General features: G+C 41.9%; 1 protein-coding gene across 1 annotated transcript in view; it reads right to left on the bottom strand.

Moving 5' to 3' along the window:
• The window catches only part of AGBL1 (AGBL carboxypeptidase 1), a 266761-nt gene that overhangs the window by 164491 nt on the left and 85282 nt on the right, over positions 1 to 16988 (bottom strand). The window lies entirely within an intron of this gene.

The following is a 16988-nucleotide window of genomic DNA, read 5'->3' as shown; positions in this document are numbered from 1 at the left end:
CTTTCAGTATTTCACCATTGACAATTCAGAACTTTCTAAATATCTAAGCAGATTTTCCCACCCGTAAGGGGCTCCAAGGACATGCAAGCTGCCTGATCTCTGGAAATAATTTGTGCTGTAAGGTCAAAATCATAATTAATTGAACTAAACTGATATAATTAAAGAAAATGCACTAATATGTTCACCAGAGCTGTGGGGGTTGAGTACACAAAACTAACCATTATTTCATAACAATACAACAAAAGCTAGAAATAACAATGCACATAGCTAAGGCAAGCTGTTGCTTTTGGTGGAAAGACTTCTTCAGTTTCATATAATATAGATGTTCACTCAAATTAGAAAGGCTGATTTTCAGAAGTTGCAACTAGAAGAGTTCATCTGTTTTCAGCACTGCTTCCATGCATGGGAAACATAAGCTGTGGCAATTTGAGTAGGGCAGGGGATTTGGGGGGGTTGCCTTTTTAAAAAAAAAACCAAGAATAAATCAAATTTTTACTGAACAGTTCATTGATAATCTCTACTGAACCTATTTCAAAACAGACTTGCAACTTAACAGCAAAAGTTTCCTTGTTATCAGATATGTTATTTGCTGTTCCTGTGAAAAAGCCACTAAACACATTTGGTCTGGGTACAAGCCTCCAAAAACTCTCAGCATACATAAGCTTAGAAAAGACCAAGTTTGACAGCAGATTCTTTGAAGATCCCATCTGTGCTGAGCACACTTCAGGGATGGGCCAAGGAAACAGGAGAAGGCAGAAGGAGACACCTGCCAGGCACAGAAAATAAAAGGAAAGGAGAAAGCAATTATCTGTGTTAAAATGATCCTTTTGTGGGCATTCACTATCACAAGTCAAGCTGACAGATTTATTCACTGTAAAGCTTTATCTCTCAGGGCATCACAGCCATGCCAGGGCAGGTTTGTCCTGCTCCGTCAGGACACATCAGAGCTCAGGCTCTGTTCCCTTCATGATCTGAAGGGCCCCAGCTGACAGGACTGCGAGAGGCAACAGGACAGAATGCAAAACCAAAGGCATCAGCCGAGTGCCCTTGTAAACAAATGCTGAATTAGCACCTTACACGCTTTTGTCTTTAGCTCCCAAAGCCATCCTTCAGTTTCCAAATGTGTTACAAATCATTAATCCATCATAGTAAAACAGGGAGGTAGAACACCATCCCCAAAAATACAGATGGTAATAAAGGATGTTTAGCTGTTTGTCTGACCAAGAAAAGGCTGTGTCAGAGCTGGGAATACAGGTGAAAATTCTCATTTCATGTTCAAACAAGGAATAAGCTGCAATCTCTCACCTTGCCTCCATATTCTGCACAGTTCTGCCCAGTATATCCTGTACAGCACAATTTAGTTACATCATATAGGGACACACTCAGATTTGGGAATAATCCCACATCCACACTTCCCTATTAAACAGTTGGTGGGCACTAGAAGAGTGAACAGCCCTCCCAGCTCAAAGAGCTCATACAGAGCAATCATGTTCTGGTCCAGTAAAGCAACTGGGACTCTGTTCCTCAACAGCCACATATTAGGCTTTTGTCATTCTTACACCTCACCATTCTGGGGGGGTTGGTACATTTTCATCAACATGTACTTAGGTACTTAAGGATTGCCAAAGACTCCTTTAGCTCCTGCAGAACCAGCCATCCTGATTTTTCCCCCCAAATTAGAAGACACTAGTTCTATTCTTCTCCAGATAATTGTGCATTACCGTCTACCTTAGTAATGCCTTATAATAGCAACAAACAAAAGCCAGATTTCACAAAGACATCAGCTGCATTTTGCCATTTCCAAACATTTTCTCCTTTCTCCCATCACCGTGATTTAGTGCTGTTTTGCAGGCTCATTGCTGAGCCAAACTTATGGGGCTGTGCAGTTATAGCTGGGAATGAGGCTCCTGAGGACTTCTAATGGACAACAGCTGTAAATAGCACAGAGCAAAATAAAATGTGCTCTCTTTTGCAATTGATGAATACAGCTTTAACAACTCTTACCCATTCTGGATATTGATACAGAGAGCAGCATCTTAATTGAGAGGTTCATTCCTCAGTCAGAATAAGAAAAATAAAAAAACCTCCAAGCAACTGCTTTCTCATGTCAGAAACCCAGGACAATTTGCCATAATTCTGCTAATTGCAATAGCATGGGGCTGGCAGAGATCTGACTTCTGCTGTTTCTCTCAAGGCTCATCAAAGACAAGCTTGTCTTACTCAGACTCAGTGTTGGAAAAGCTCCTGGAGTCTCCAGATCTTAAACCCCAGGAAACATGAGGGAAGGGAAAGAGACCAGAGATCACCTACACTGTTCTCCTGTGGGTGACAATGTGAGGGCCCCATTGCCTGCAGGTCCAGCCAAGGAAATCTCTCTATTCCAGTGAAAGTTTCCTTTGAAAGATCCCCTCCTGCCAAGCACATCCTCAGCTCTGACATCCCACCCACAGGAGAGTCGTAAAGGAGGTTTATATAAGCAAGGAAACCACAGAGCTTGTTAACTGTCTGTTCCCTTCACAGGAGCCATCACAGCCAAATCCCACCTCCAAATGCCGCTCCCCCAGAGCGCTCCCAGCACGAAAACTAATGAAGCAGCAAATAGAGCAAAGAGCTGATGACATGGCCATAAAACTTGCTACTCTTGAAACACCTGGAAAACAGCAGGAGCGGCCCAAACCTATGGTTTACAGCATATCCAGTTACTTTGGAATTACTGTGCTAACTGCTATTAACAGAGCTCTGAAAGGAGTAGACAGAGCACTGGCCAGCCATGCTCCACACTCAAGTGGCAGCCCCAGTGGAGATCTCTGCACTCAGTTCAGCTGTTCCCTTCATTCCTGACTTCCAGCACCCCCATAACAGCTCAGTACCACCCAGTACAACTTACTGGTGCCCAGCTGCCCTTCTCTCTCTGCTCTTTCAGAGCTCCATGGTACAATTTCCCATGCCCTGCTAAACCTGTGTTAAGGACTCACAACCTCAGGTTCTCTCATATACCTCTTCCCAGGACCAGAATTGAGCCTAAGTCTTGAGACTCCTCAGGCCAACACTTAGGCAGCTCCTTTCCAGGTTCTGAGGAAGCTGCCCGAAAGCTCAGGTTAGCCATTTATCTCTGCAAAGCCCACACGACACATAACCTTCTCTGGGAATGTAAATAATAAAAAGGGAAAATAGAGGAGCCTTTTCCTACTACATAAAGCCTTATCCAACAGATCATGTCTCCTTACACTCTGTTACATTTCAACATGCCCAGAATATAACATGGCATCAACAATACCCAAGGTGGGAGATTAAAGAGCCACTGATTCCTCTTGCAAAACTTCGAGCAAAGAACCTTTGAATGATAATTTTACTAATGCACCACCTAATTCCCATCTCTCCTCCTCTTCACTCATTTTTGATTGTGTATATATGAAAGAAAATGAGAGCTTTGTTCTTCCAGTCGTGCCAACTTGCTGCTTAATCTCCTGCCTCTAAGGGTCCTTCTCTAGTCATGTCATCGCCAAGGTTCACTAAGAGGTGGCTTTGATGTCACTAATCGTGACATCAGTTGGGGAAAGAGAAGCCTGAAAGAAAAGAACAAAACCCCATTAACACAGCAGTGTCCCTCATCAAGGGGAGCACAGAAAGGAAATGAAAAGCAGTTCCAGATGCCCTGACCTGGGCTGCTGCTCTAAATTATTTCAAGCTGAGGTTTGAGCCATGCCATTTGTAAAGGGACAGGGCATTGAAATAATGCAGGGCTAGGATGTTTTTAAGGAGTAAAAGGGAATTATGTACACAGCACGTGAAAAATTCAGTCTAGGTCTGGAACTTTCTGGCTGTGCCTCTGCATACCTCTCTTTCCTTTGCACAAGCCCAGGGCCATGAAGACAGAGGTTTCTTTTTCTGCTTTATGTACAGCATGCCTACCACGAGCATTACACAGATCAAAGGGCCAAGTTTACCCCAGGATATAGTAGAGAAAAACCAAGAAAGCAAAACTTTTCCTTCCAACTTAATTAGCTGTTCCCACTACAGGCTGTTCTGTGAGTAAATGATGGGTAAACAGGAGGACCATCACATAGCTCTTCCATGCATGTCACAGCTGCTTCATGCCCTGGATCCTTCTGACATGCCCAAGGCTGCAGAGTTATGCAAAGCCAGAGAGAAGAGGGGATATGGAGTGATGCACAATGAATATATTAAAGTATATTTGTAAAAAACATCAAATACTGAGATCACAGAAAACAATGAGCCTGATCTGAGGCAGAATCTGTATCAGATACTTTTCTCCCCTCCTAAAACTTTTCCACCAGTTGTCAGACTTTCAGTTGCCTTAAGACAGAATAATTCTTCCCTGCCCATCTCCCCCTATCCCAGATTGCTGTCTCCTTGCTGTGCCTGGTTTTGGCTGGATGCTCCAAAAGCAGATACATCTTAATACAGAGGCAAAACACAGTCTAGCAGGATCAGCTGTTGTTTTCCAGAAACATCAGTGAGCTATTCCTTTCTTAAATATTTCTGTATTATATGTATTATTTCTATTACCTATGGCAAAGAAATGAACATGAGAAATAATCTCAGCTGCCTGTTCCCTACCTTCATAGCTTGATGTGGGAGTTTCAGCCTCCAAGTTGCTTGGCAACCTTCTTTTGTGTACATGTTTTATGAATTCATTCACCTCTGAATCAGAGATGATCAGGGAGCTGAATATGGGTACAGAGTGCTCAGCCTCAGTTCAGCTTGACCTGCTACTACCGCTGGGTTTGAACTCCAGGAAATTGGTAAGCAAGTTGTCAAGGCTGTTTTGGAGAAGTTTCCAAAATACTAAGCTCTTAAACAGCAGGAACGACCATCATTATGTAGCAGGATCTTCAGTATGACTGAAGGCAAAGGAAACCCACACAAACTAATTCCAGTTCAAACTGAAGCATTCCTCTTGGGGAAAGCTGGGGAACAACTGCACCTTATTTTCAACACTTAAACCCATGGAAAGCCTCCTGTAACCCTTTGCAAATTGCCTCACATTGAAAGGAACATCCCCATCCCAAGTGTGTGCACCTGCATTAGTCTAGCAGAAATTTCCAACCACTGCCCCATCCAGTCCTGGGTACACCCACTCAGCATTCACTGGCATATCCAGTGTCACTCTGCACACCCTCTGAGCTGCTCAAATATCATCAGACTTCAAAACTGAAACCATGCAAATACCTTATTAAGCTGCTGTCAAGCAAGTTACCTGCATTTACCTCCTCCCAGGGCTAGCAGAGGAATTCCTCTGCCTGGGTGCACCTCGCTCACCTGTGCTCACTGCTGCCATCCACCTCTGCTCCCCTCAGCCACATTCCCAGGGCATGAAACCAAAATGGGGGGACAGCTGGCTAGGAAAAAGTACCCTGATCCAAGAAGGATCAGGAAATCACAGCAGATGAGATAATAATGCTAAGTAGTTGCAAAAATGGCAGCTCTCCTGGGACCCACACCAGGCAATGCCACAGCTGAAGCAAGGAACACTCTCTTACTTTCCTCTGCTCAACCCAGTGAGAAAAACCAAATAGCTGCAGTGCTGTGCCCACTGCTGCCCACCACAGGTTTAAAAAATTGATGAAAACTGAAGAGATCATTGAAAATCATCAAATGTTTAGAAGTCTTAGGCTGAAAAATTGGAGAAAATGGGTTTCAGACACAGAAAGAAAAGGTGGACAGAGAGGAAGGAGAAATAACCTTTAAATTGCAAAAGGCTGCTATAAAAAGATTGCAATCATCTGTCCTCACTGCCCACTGGGACTAGGCTGCATAAAAAGAAACACAAGTTACTATCAGCTAAGACAACCTGTGGTGACCTGACTGCCCTCACTGCTGTGCCTGAATGTTGGCCCTCCCTCCTGACGGGTCCTTGTTCATAAATCCTGTGCCTCCTCTACAGTACCCAAAGCAGTGCCAGCAGAGGCCTGTAGCCACATAAGTCATAGCAGCTCCTTTTGAAACTTGCCCCTTATTCCCTCTGGAACTAGTTCTCTGTTCTGAGGGCTGCTGGAATTACTATTCCAGTCCACAAGGTAGCTCTGCCACCTCCTGTGTTCTCTTTGATGCAAGGTGCCTGCTTACTACTTAATGTTAGCCATGTTAAACCATGTTAACCATTAGCCGCTAATTAGTGGCTAATCAGAAATTTCAGAAATATTTCATCATCATATTTTGACATCATTAGAGCTTCTTGCCACATACAGAACAGAATTATTTATGGAAAATTCTATCTTACCTGCTCGTTTAGTGACAGTCTTGCTACTTCAAAACTGGAGTAATATAATTTCTGGGATTTCTCTCATCAGTAATAATCTTCCAAAGCCTCTTTATTACCCTTAAGATTACCATTTCTCAGCTTCTGCTTATGTATGCCTTGAAAGGTGTGAGCAGCAACCACTAAGATCAGCTCCAACACATGATCTAGGTAGCTGATGTAGGGAGCTCCAGATTATCTGTCAGAAGGCAGGCAAGGATCTATCACCCCCTGCTTCTATAACACACACATTATGGCTTTAATTTGTTCTGTGGCAGGAGGCAATTTCAGATACTCAAGTATTTTGTACTGCCATGGCCAGGCCATCAATCCACGTGTTTTTCAGTCAGCATGGGAGAAATGGAGACTGTCTTGCAGAGATGCAAGGCTTCTGAGACCTAGCAAGCAGTAAAAAGCAGTATTTTCAAGTTAGGCATATATGTGACTTTCTCCTTCTGGGGTTTTTGAACAAAGACAAAAAAGCTGAATTGAGAGAAGAACTAGAACATTGCCCTGAACCGTCCCATGCCTAAAAGAAGGTGAAGGCAGGAGATGAGTACACGGAGACCTGAAGGACAGCTGCTGTAACAGACAGAGTGCAGAGATCCATGGAGCTATAAAATCCATGGGCTCTTTTCCGAGAGAAGGATTTCATCTGAAATGAAATCAGGCAGGAGGAGCAGACCGAAAAAGCTTCCATTGTCATAAAAATATCTCCCTGGGTAATCCACAGTGATGGAAAAAGGAAACCCTGATAATTTATGTGACAGTTTAATGGGATTTTGGTGACATAGGATACTTTAGAAAGAATTTGCCCAAATAGGACAGACAGGAATTTAACAAGGCTTCAGCTCCGAACCAGCAATTTTTTCACCCCTTGCTTTTACATTTCATTCTACATACATTTCATTCACTCACAGCTCATCTTTCTCATTTGCAAGGCACATTTCAACACTTTCTGGTTAGATCCCCTGCCAGAGAGGCTTCTGAGTATCTGATCCCTAAAGGGATCAAGCTGCCTTTGCACCTACAGGGCAGAGCATCACGGAGCTGTGAACTCTGAGTCATGAACTGCCCTCTGGCCACGTCCCCTGCTCTGTGGATGGCACTAATATCTTCTGTTTGGAACTTCAGGGCAGCAGATGGACAGTCTGGAGCAGGAGGTGCTGGCAGAGGGGACGCCCCCAGAACACACTCCAGGAATAAATGGCTTTCACACAGAGTGAGTAATGCCTCAGTCCCCATCTCCTGCCTGTGGGGGACACAGCCTTCACCCCCAGCACAACACCCCTGCCCTTCACTGCCATGGCTCCCAGAGCAGGCTCAGTGCAAGAGGAATCGCTCAGAGTGCCAAACACGGGTGAATCCGGGGTTAATGGCATGAAACTCCACAAAGGAACATTTAGACTGAATATCAGAGAGTTACACTAAAAAGTCTCCCCTGTGGAGAGGTGGAAGTTAACATTAAAACCACATTGCCCAGAGCACGAGAAGTCATTTTGTACACAACAACCCTGCAGTGGCTGGGGACAGAAATAACCCAACAGGAATTTGTTTTCTTTGCTAACTTAAATGGATTCAGTTAAGAAGCCCAAGTTTTGCTAATTTCTCCTTCTGGGAAATCCAGGCATGAAAGAAATGGTGAAAAATTGGGTGAAGATCTCAATATTTTGTCCACTCTGAGATGAACTTAGAACTTGCCTGTGAGCACTAAATTGTGCATGAGAAACAGAGCACCCGCCAGTGTTTCTTTCACTGCTGGGAATAACAGCCAAGTTTAACAGTTTAACATAAGTTTAAGTTGTGTAGCACTTAAAGCTGTTCTGCTCTGCAGAAGACAAAGTCTATAGTTTATTCTAAAAATGTTCTTTACTCTTTATGCAGTACTTATTTAAAACCCACCTATTACCACCTACAGCATAAAGTAATATTTATTCTTAAATATGTGTTGTGCTTTTAAGTGACAGAGATCCATCTCTCCCTGACTTGAAGTCTTCCTCAGGGAATGACTTGAAAGTAGTAAAATATATTAAAAGAAAGTACAATCAGAGCCTCTCATTGTCAAAGTGATAAAATATCAATTTTGTTAAGATAAAAAGCATTACAGATTGCCTCTGATGGTAACAATTAAATTTTTGGTCTTCACTTGATTTGATATTTATCGCTCATTGCCCCAGAATCAGTCAAGCAGGGAATGTTTCTTAAAAATAATATTATTCTGTATTTTTCCTGGAGTAAGCAAACTATAAGAATTTTAAATTGTATGTTTCCTTACATATAAAAAAACCCAGAGGAAGGAGGAAATAAACAGAAAGTCTACAAAAAACCTTCCACTACTTCATTATGTCAACAGCTTCAGAGTAAAGGACCTTCTGCAGGTTGATCTCATTTGTGGCATCACTAAATTGACTTCTGCATTATTGCTGTCTAAGTCTATCCTAAATCTTGAAACTACACTGTCCAGAGCTGATCCCAAAGGAAATTCTTGCTTTCCACAAACAAGAGATCAATGAGGTTAAACAGTGTCCAAATTTTGAATAATGAATCTTGTCTTCATGGCAAGGTCTTAGATGAACTCCCCAAATACGTGAGCAAAAGAACACAAATAAGGGGTAAACATAAAAGGTCTTTCAGTCAGTTCATCAACAGAGCAAAACTGATGCTGGCCCCAAGATCTTGTATCATGACATAAGCAGCACCACGTTCCATCCCTTATACTGCATGATGTGTTGTGTGACAGACCATGAGCAGAACACAAGTTTTCCAGGAGAAGCAGCAGAGATGAGCCCTGAAGTTCCCAACCAAGTTCATAATGTTTTTTTTTTTTTCCAAGCAGTCCTACTATTGAGATATCCTAAAGATGAAGAAGGAATCAGCCTTACATAGCACAAGTACCAGAGTACTTGACAAAACTAGGTGGAACAAAATTTGCCCCTGCATAAAGCAGATAACATGCAGAAATTTCAGTCTGTGGAAAGACACACTAAGCAGTCAGTAAGATCTTCCCTTCAGATGCCAGCAAAATGATGTCTAATGGATGATGTCTTCCTGCATCAATCACTGCAGGGACCAGAGTGTCAAGTGAGGAAGAGTCGTCTGTTTGAGGAAATAAGATGATAGGGAGATTAGGGTGAAGAAAAAAGTTATTTTTATCCCCACAAGTTGCTACAAAGCATAGAAAAAGGTTCTCATGAATAAAGGAGTCAGGCTGCAGAACAGTCCTGGCAGCCCCAGAAGAAACAGAAATGGAACATGAGATGTCCTTCTTCGGCACTCCATGTATCACTGCAAAAGTGGGAGTTTTCATAGAGGGGAGCTTTTAGTTCTTCATAGTTTCATAAGTGATATTAAATTTATTTCAAAAGCATTTTCCAGAAGGTTCTTTCAGGCAAATAATTTAACAGCACAATTGCTAGCTTCTAATCAGTTTGAATTTCTGATGTGTAGTGCACAGACTGACTTCATAAAGCTGATAACTGTGATGTTTCCTCAGTCCCAGTGCTTTCTTGCACTTTCACCCCAACACTTCCACAGCAGAACTTTGAACTTTTCCAGCTGACCCTGCCCCAGAATCCTTCCATTTATATCTCTTTCACTCAATACAGCCTACACAATCCACAGCATGAGCTCCTCTCTCAACGTGCCATAAGAAACACTCATATCAAAACCATTATATCCAGAGCGTTCACAGCCACTTCATCTGCTGCTCTGTAAACTCTGAGTGCTTTTAAAAGAAACACTTATTTATATAGAAGAAAATCCCTGTAAATCATGGTCATGACAGGCTAATAGCTGGCATTGCAAAGATGATTTATCTTCTTGCTGTATCTAACAAAGCTTCTGATGTTAATACCTTGTTTTCAAAATATGAAGAGACTTCTAACTGATGTTTTCTAACTGCAAGAATATGCAGCTAATGAAAAACGCATTACATCAAAAAATAACCTTCTCCTGCCACCTAACACTGCCATCAACTCTCAAAATAAAAGGATCTCCTTGAGTTATTTCTTTCCTCTGTATTACTTAGGGTGCTTCCCTCATGGGTGAAGAAATCAACCATTCAGTCTCACTGCCTGTTTATAATCCAAATCCATTTTAGGGTTTGCATGCATTACCTGTGTGTTTTAATTTGATATATTTTATTTGATTTCTGCCTATTAAATTACATTTGAGGCAGGTTATATGGCCTCATGGGGAGCACTACCCTTTGTGCAAACAGTAATTTTATTGGGGCTGAGCCTAATTTCACATAAAATTTTGATAGGCTGGAAAACAAGGTCATGGTGTCTGCGTGGCAAGTGATGGCCCAACTGGTGGGAGAGACTTTTGATAAGCTAGAAGGAGAATCCTGGGAGTGTTGTGATTTAAAGTGTATGATCTAAGATATGAAATTAAGGAGCAAGCCATCAGTGATGAGCTGTTTCAAGTCTATTGACAGGCATTCTCCATAGCTGGCAGGGCCATCACCTTTGCCAGCACAGAAACTGTTAAGCACCTCACTACATGCTTATTGCTCATTCAATAGTTAGCAATGGCTAAAAATGGGGAGAATAGGGATACTGGGGACACCGCAGCCCTTGACAAGCCCAGAGCCCTTCATCTGTCTCTTGCTTACTCTTTCAGCCCCTGGCCAGTAGCTCTTTTTGAAGCACAATTCCCACGAGTTGAGTTGTGCCTCATGGTGACCCTCTAGCTGTTGTTTTTGTGCCCTTTCAAAATGCTTGACAGGACTGTCACAGAAGGAGCTAGGCATCTGGAAGCTGTGGCAGACACGATATGACCTGATTCATAAAACACAGCTAAACAGCTTGGGCTGCCAGAGGCCAGGATTTACAGGACTGAGCTTAAAAACGGCCTTCAACGCCTGCTCTGCTAAATGCACTTCCCTACTGCACACAATAACAATTCCCAAGTTGTGAGGGTGACCTGCAGCACTGTGAAGTAACAAAGCTGACAAGGCACTAGAGACACTAATCTTGTTACAGCCCGCACTGTCCACTGCTGCTCAGGACAGGAGAGGAATGACCCCAGCTCTGGCTGCACCTTTTGCATGTGGCTACAGAGGTAGGAAGGACTTAGAGAAAAAAATAAAAAATATTTTTTTCAGAAAATTTTTCAGAAATTCCTCATCACAGCAAGCACAAAGGAAAAAAATGAAGCCAGAGATAGTTTCTTCTGTGTGATCCACTACAGCCTCATTTTTACAATAAAAGCATCTCTGCATTTTTATTTCCAGCAGGCACAGCCTGATTAGCAAGGAATTTAAGGACTTTCTGCCCTCCCATCCATCTACCTATTTTCTTCATCTCTCCTTCAATCACTAGTTACAGCCTTCTGTTAGGTGCTCGCCATGGGACAAAAACATCCTCTGGGAGACCTGTCAAAGTCACTCTGATGCCAGTGATAATGAATTCCACCTCACTCATCTTCTCTGGAAGCACTTCATAGACTGAAGATTACATGTTTCAAGTGTGTTCCAAGTTATGAAGGTAAGGATTTACAGAAAAATCAAGTTGCCCAAGGATGAAATACAAATCAATCAGAGCTGGAAGCTCAACAGCTGTTTCCCAAGCTCCAGTCAAACAATTCTATGCCATCCACAATCACCCTAGAAGTGATTTTCTATATAATCCATTACTTTAAATCACTTCCTCCTCTTTTCATTAGCTATGAAAATGAATTGAGTTGTGCACTTAGACATAATCAGGAAAGCCCTCTCTCAGTCATGTTATTTGTCCTATATCAAGATCAGCTGTCATTTTCATTCTGGAACCCACCCATCCTTCCCAAAATTATCAAGCACATACACATTTGCAGAGTGCTATGGTATTCCTTTATCCATGACTATCAATTCATGTTTTCAGACTAGGGAAAAAGCAAAAGATGATATGAAAGTGGTAAGGGAAGAATGAGGAAATAAGAGTGTAGTAGGTCTCTCTGGTTCTTAAAAAAAAAGAAAGTCCCTAAGTTGTCCACAAATCCTTCCTCTGTGGGCCAAGACATATCTCCAATCCCATTCTGACTTGATTTATTCATCACCTCTGCCCACATCATGTTTTAATAAAAATTTCAACATATTTAATTTAACCTCTTTATTTCAAAGCACCCAGGCTAAGCTAGAAATAATTTCAAAAGAGTTTGTTAAACAAATTCAAGGGGGGGGAAAAAAAAAAAAGAGTAAGAGCTTATAAAAAGAATTGCCAAATGGCAAGGAAAATAACTTTCTTTTCCCCCCCACAGCTAACAAGCACAACAATTACAACTGATAGAGAAAATTAAATTCTAAGTGCATTGGTGATTTAATAGATATCATTTTCCAAGTGTTACAGCCACATAATAAGTGCCCTGAAATGATACAGAAGTCCAAGTTTAGCTGTCTGGGAACACTGGTGCACTTTGCGGTATCTACCATGTCACTCGTCAGCTCGTTGATCTTATCAGCACATTTGCAGTCTGAGCAGAGCAGCTGTCCCCACTTGGTTTTTATTTCTATTTCTGCATTAGAAACAGGTGGGCAAGCTCAGAGAGCTAACAAGTTTCTTTTTGATGTAGAGATGGACAAATCCTCTCATTAACAGAATGGCCTTTTAAAAATCATTATGGGGTATTTTTAGTCCCATTTCATTTCACTATTTCTGTATAATTGCAGCCCATTAATCACAAATGCTTGTTTCTAGAATCTGTCAGTTATAGGCAACAAGTGGTAGCAGCCTGTGGCATCTGCAAACTACTACTTTCAACATATTGCTGGTTTATTTTACTGGGATAAGATTGGCTGTATCAGTCACACAGGAATGGATCTCATTCTCCAATTACAGAAATTAAACTCAGTTAAACAGGTCAGGCAGAAATCCACATAGACCCTCCCAGTAAAATCAACTTACAGGTGGGAATTAGAAATAGCAGGTGTTCAGAATTCCAGATACAAAACCAGGAGAAAAACAAACGTGTACCATGTATTGCAAATATGCCTCCTCGCTCAGTAATGCTCTTGGATAGATTAATATTAAAATCAGCACATAGAAATAGCATTTGATTAAGATCAGCACATAGAAATAGTGTTTGCTACATTTCACAAAAGTGTGGAGCCCCTCGCATAGATGTGGGCAGAGTAGCTGAACAAACTATCTGCTTGCAGCTCTGGCAAACATGCACTAAAGCTGTTCCATACAATCCAAACAACTCCAGGCATTCCTAATGCATGAGTAGCTAGGTCAGCCTTTATCAGAAAAAAATGCATAGCTTGGAACATTAAATCCAGAAATTAGATTGTTGTTTTCCAGAAAGTTTTCAAAGCCTTGAGGTATCAGCTGAATGACTTTTCTATTTTCAAGTCAGACACAGTAGACAATGTCTCCAAACCAGCCAGCCAAGATTTAAAAGCACCAAGAAAATTCCCAGTTTAGAAGGATAAAGGTGAAAGCAACATGAAAGTTATAACACCACCCACACTGTTTCCCAACAGTCTGTTAGTTCTGGGTGTTGAGGAAGGGTTTGCCTGTGAAGCTGAAGCCTATTGTTAGAGTGAGAAATTCAGGAGTCACAGGAGCATCAAAACTCTACCTCAGAGTAGCAGAGCTCCCTGTTAGCAGGACACACTCTGGGTTCTGGCACAGCCTAGCAGCTCTTTAACACAAACTGTGCAAGACTTGACAAACTGTCCCCGAGCTGAGCTCCCAAACTAAAAGCAATGGTTTGCTAGAAGAGTGGCAGACCCTGCTTTTTGCCAGCTCTGCCCAATCTTGCCATCCAAAATAGTTTGTTCCCACAAGATCATCAGGCATCAGAAAGCAATGTGTATCTACCTCAATCTGTGCATCAGCACAGCTTTTCTGGAACAGAAAAGGAAAAAATATTGAACCAGAAACAAAAACTGCTCTCTGAGATGGCAGGAGTGGCTGTGTGGGTCTGACAGCAGCTGGTACGTGTGCTGCACCCCCTGGGATTTCCAGCCACAGATTACTCTTCCACAAGGCCAACCTGCCAGCTGTCCTGCTCCCAAATCTCTGAGCACAGCTTGCCTAGCAGTTATCAATGAGGAGGTACAACCAAACAGAAAGGAGAACAACTGGCCACATTTCTACTGTTAGAAAATTACAATTTCTTACCTTACAGAAGTCTTGAACCTGAGCAACTTCTTACTGACCTTTTAATTCAAGGAGCAAGAGTGATTCACAGACTGCCCCACTATCCACACCTTCAGCACTACTGACCAGAAACACCTGCTTGAACACAGGTGTCCAAACCCAGCCGCCTTCAAGAGAACCCACTTTGTACATCAGCAGGTGCTCCAGACCTTCTGAGTTGTGAAAAACAGCCACCCTGTGTAATATGACACACGACCAACTGGGCAATATTGTAGCCAGATGAAGGAACCCCTTCCTGACCTTGGCTTTTAACTTGAGGTACAGGCATTGACTCTTCACACCTTGGTAAGCACATGGAATATTAATAGGAGCGATCTCCAGTGACAGTCTGACCCTAAAATTATTTCCTCCCTCTCACAGCCCATCTCTGCCACATTAAGGAGAGACTTCTCAATTCAAAAGCTTCTCTGGCTGACATACACAATACCACAGTGACCTTTTAGCACATTCCCCACAGGACTACAATTTATGGCCTGGCATGGGAAATGTGCCACTCACAGAAACACACTGATTTGGGGGGGTTTTGCCAAACATTAATTTGAAGCTGATCATAGAAACCCAGTAGCAGTTTAATGCTTGTTCACCATTTGAGGGAGAAAGAGCTGCCTGGGGGCTCTGCTGGGCTGTATTTCAATACTTTGATTGGCCATTGGAAACACAACACCTGCAGGCTTCTCACAAACTGTTTCCACCTAAGGGAAAGATTATTTTTTTGCCCTTCTGTTAAGGCAAGAATTTGGGCAACCTAGCACTCATATAGAAGCTTGCAGGTCCACTGCAATGAGAACTGGTTCTGGGGTGTTGTAAGACAGGCATATTCCAAGCAGCTGCCTATAAATTTCCAAAGCAATATAAGAAATACATACAACCAAACCATTTTCAGTTTCATTGATAACTTTCAATGCCTTGTAGCAAAAATGCAAGTAGAACCACATTCCTGTGAGAAGACCCTTCTGAAGCACTTGACAAACCAATCAAGAAATAAAATAATTATGACTAAGATATGCTAATTTAGATTTTCAAGATGTTTAATTCATTAGTGCATCAGAAAAGGCTGTTATGTTCTGGAAGTCTGGAGCATTGCCAGCCTTAATCTCTACTGAGACAATCACAGAATATCTTGGGTTGGAAGGGACCCACAAGGATCATCAACTCCAACTCTGATGTTCTAGCCCAAGTCCATACCAATCAAGATGATATCAATAACTTATGTTCTAGAAAGTTCTGGCTTTAATCAGATAATTTCTTCTCTAGAAAGGACATGCAAAGGTTATAAGTCTCTTGGGGCAGAAATAAGTCTGTTCTAAATCAAAGAAGGAAAGACAGCTGAACAAATGCTGAAAAAAGTGCTACAGAATTTTCTGCTCTATCCCCTAATCAGAGAGCAGCTTAGAAAAAATATCCAAATTTCAGAAGGAATTTTATTTTTTAAAAAATGCAGAACATGGCAGCTGAATGAAGAACACTACAAATAATCTCATTTAAGGTGCTTATTCTGCCACCATGCTGCATTAGGCAGAGGGTGGGACAGAATGAGAGATTACCCTAATATTTACTGTCTCTCTTTGCTAAAAACACTGTGATTCTCTATGCTTCAAAGTCCAGTTTCAGCATCCTTGTTCAGTGTTTTCTGTCCATTCCTTGCTGCCTTGACTACTGGAATTTAATATATTAATATGTATTTTGCCAAGCTCACAGAAGGCTGACCACAGTGTCAAAGCTGTGCTGGCAGCATCGGCTCCACCAAACGTTGGGATTCAAAGAGCATTTGATACATCATGAAAAATACTGGCTTCAGCCTGCAGACAACCATGTGTCTGCCTCACAAATTTCATATTCCATTCAACCAGCTTCCATCTTTATGGCAGCAAGCTGGAGAACTCAAACAGGAGCATAGTTTTGCAGAAATTTGTCTGCTCTTTTTGCAAGGAGCTGCCAATGCTGTTGTGACTGGGATATCAGAAGGAAAAAGTAGAAGAGATGTTTGAAATTGAAAGACAATCTTGAAAAAATTTCGGCATAGACCATCAGTGTTGTATAACTGGACAGCTTTGCTTTGGCTTCAAAAGCTTGAGAAACTGTCTATTCAAGTGGAAAAAAAACAGTCTCCATTCTGTAATTATTTAGCACTGTAGAACACATGACAATTTTATTCAGCCTTTCTTCACTGCTGCATTAAAACAGGATAACAGTTTTCACAACAGCTGACTCTTCCTGTCACCAAAAACAAAGTGTGTGGTACAAAGTGAGAGAGAAATCAGCACCTCTGCCTGGCAGCCCTGCAAATTGGGAGAAAATCTTCAAATCAAAAGAATACAAAGACACAAACCTCATTATTGCAGATTCAAGGGTAAAGAAAAAAATGTTTTTCTCCAGTGTTCCATAATCATCTCAATCAATTTCTATACACAGCAAAATCTGTTCACTTTTAACTATAATCACAAATAAAGAGAAGAGATAGAGAACTGATGAAAGGAAAAAGCAGAACAGGTCTGTAAATGGAATTCTTGGAGGAAATGTAATGCTGGTGGACGCTTTCTGCGTAAGATTGCAATTTGGTCCACATTAAGTACCTAGAA

Source organism: Pyrgilauda ruficollis, unplaced genomic scaffold (assembly GCF_017590135.1).
Source record: "Pyrgilauda ruficollis isolate IOZ18807 unplaced genomic scaffold, ASM1759013v1 scaffold23, whole genome shotgun sequence".
NCBI lineage: Eukaryota > Metazoa > Chordata > Aves > Passeriformes > Passeridae > Pyrgilauda > Pyrgilauda ruficollis.
This window is presented reverse-complemented; position numbering and strand designations above follow the sequence as displayed.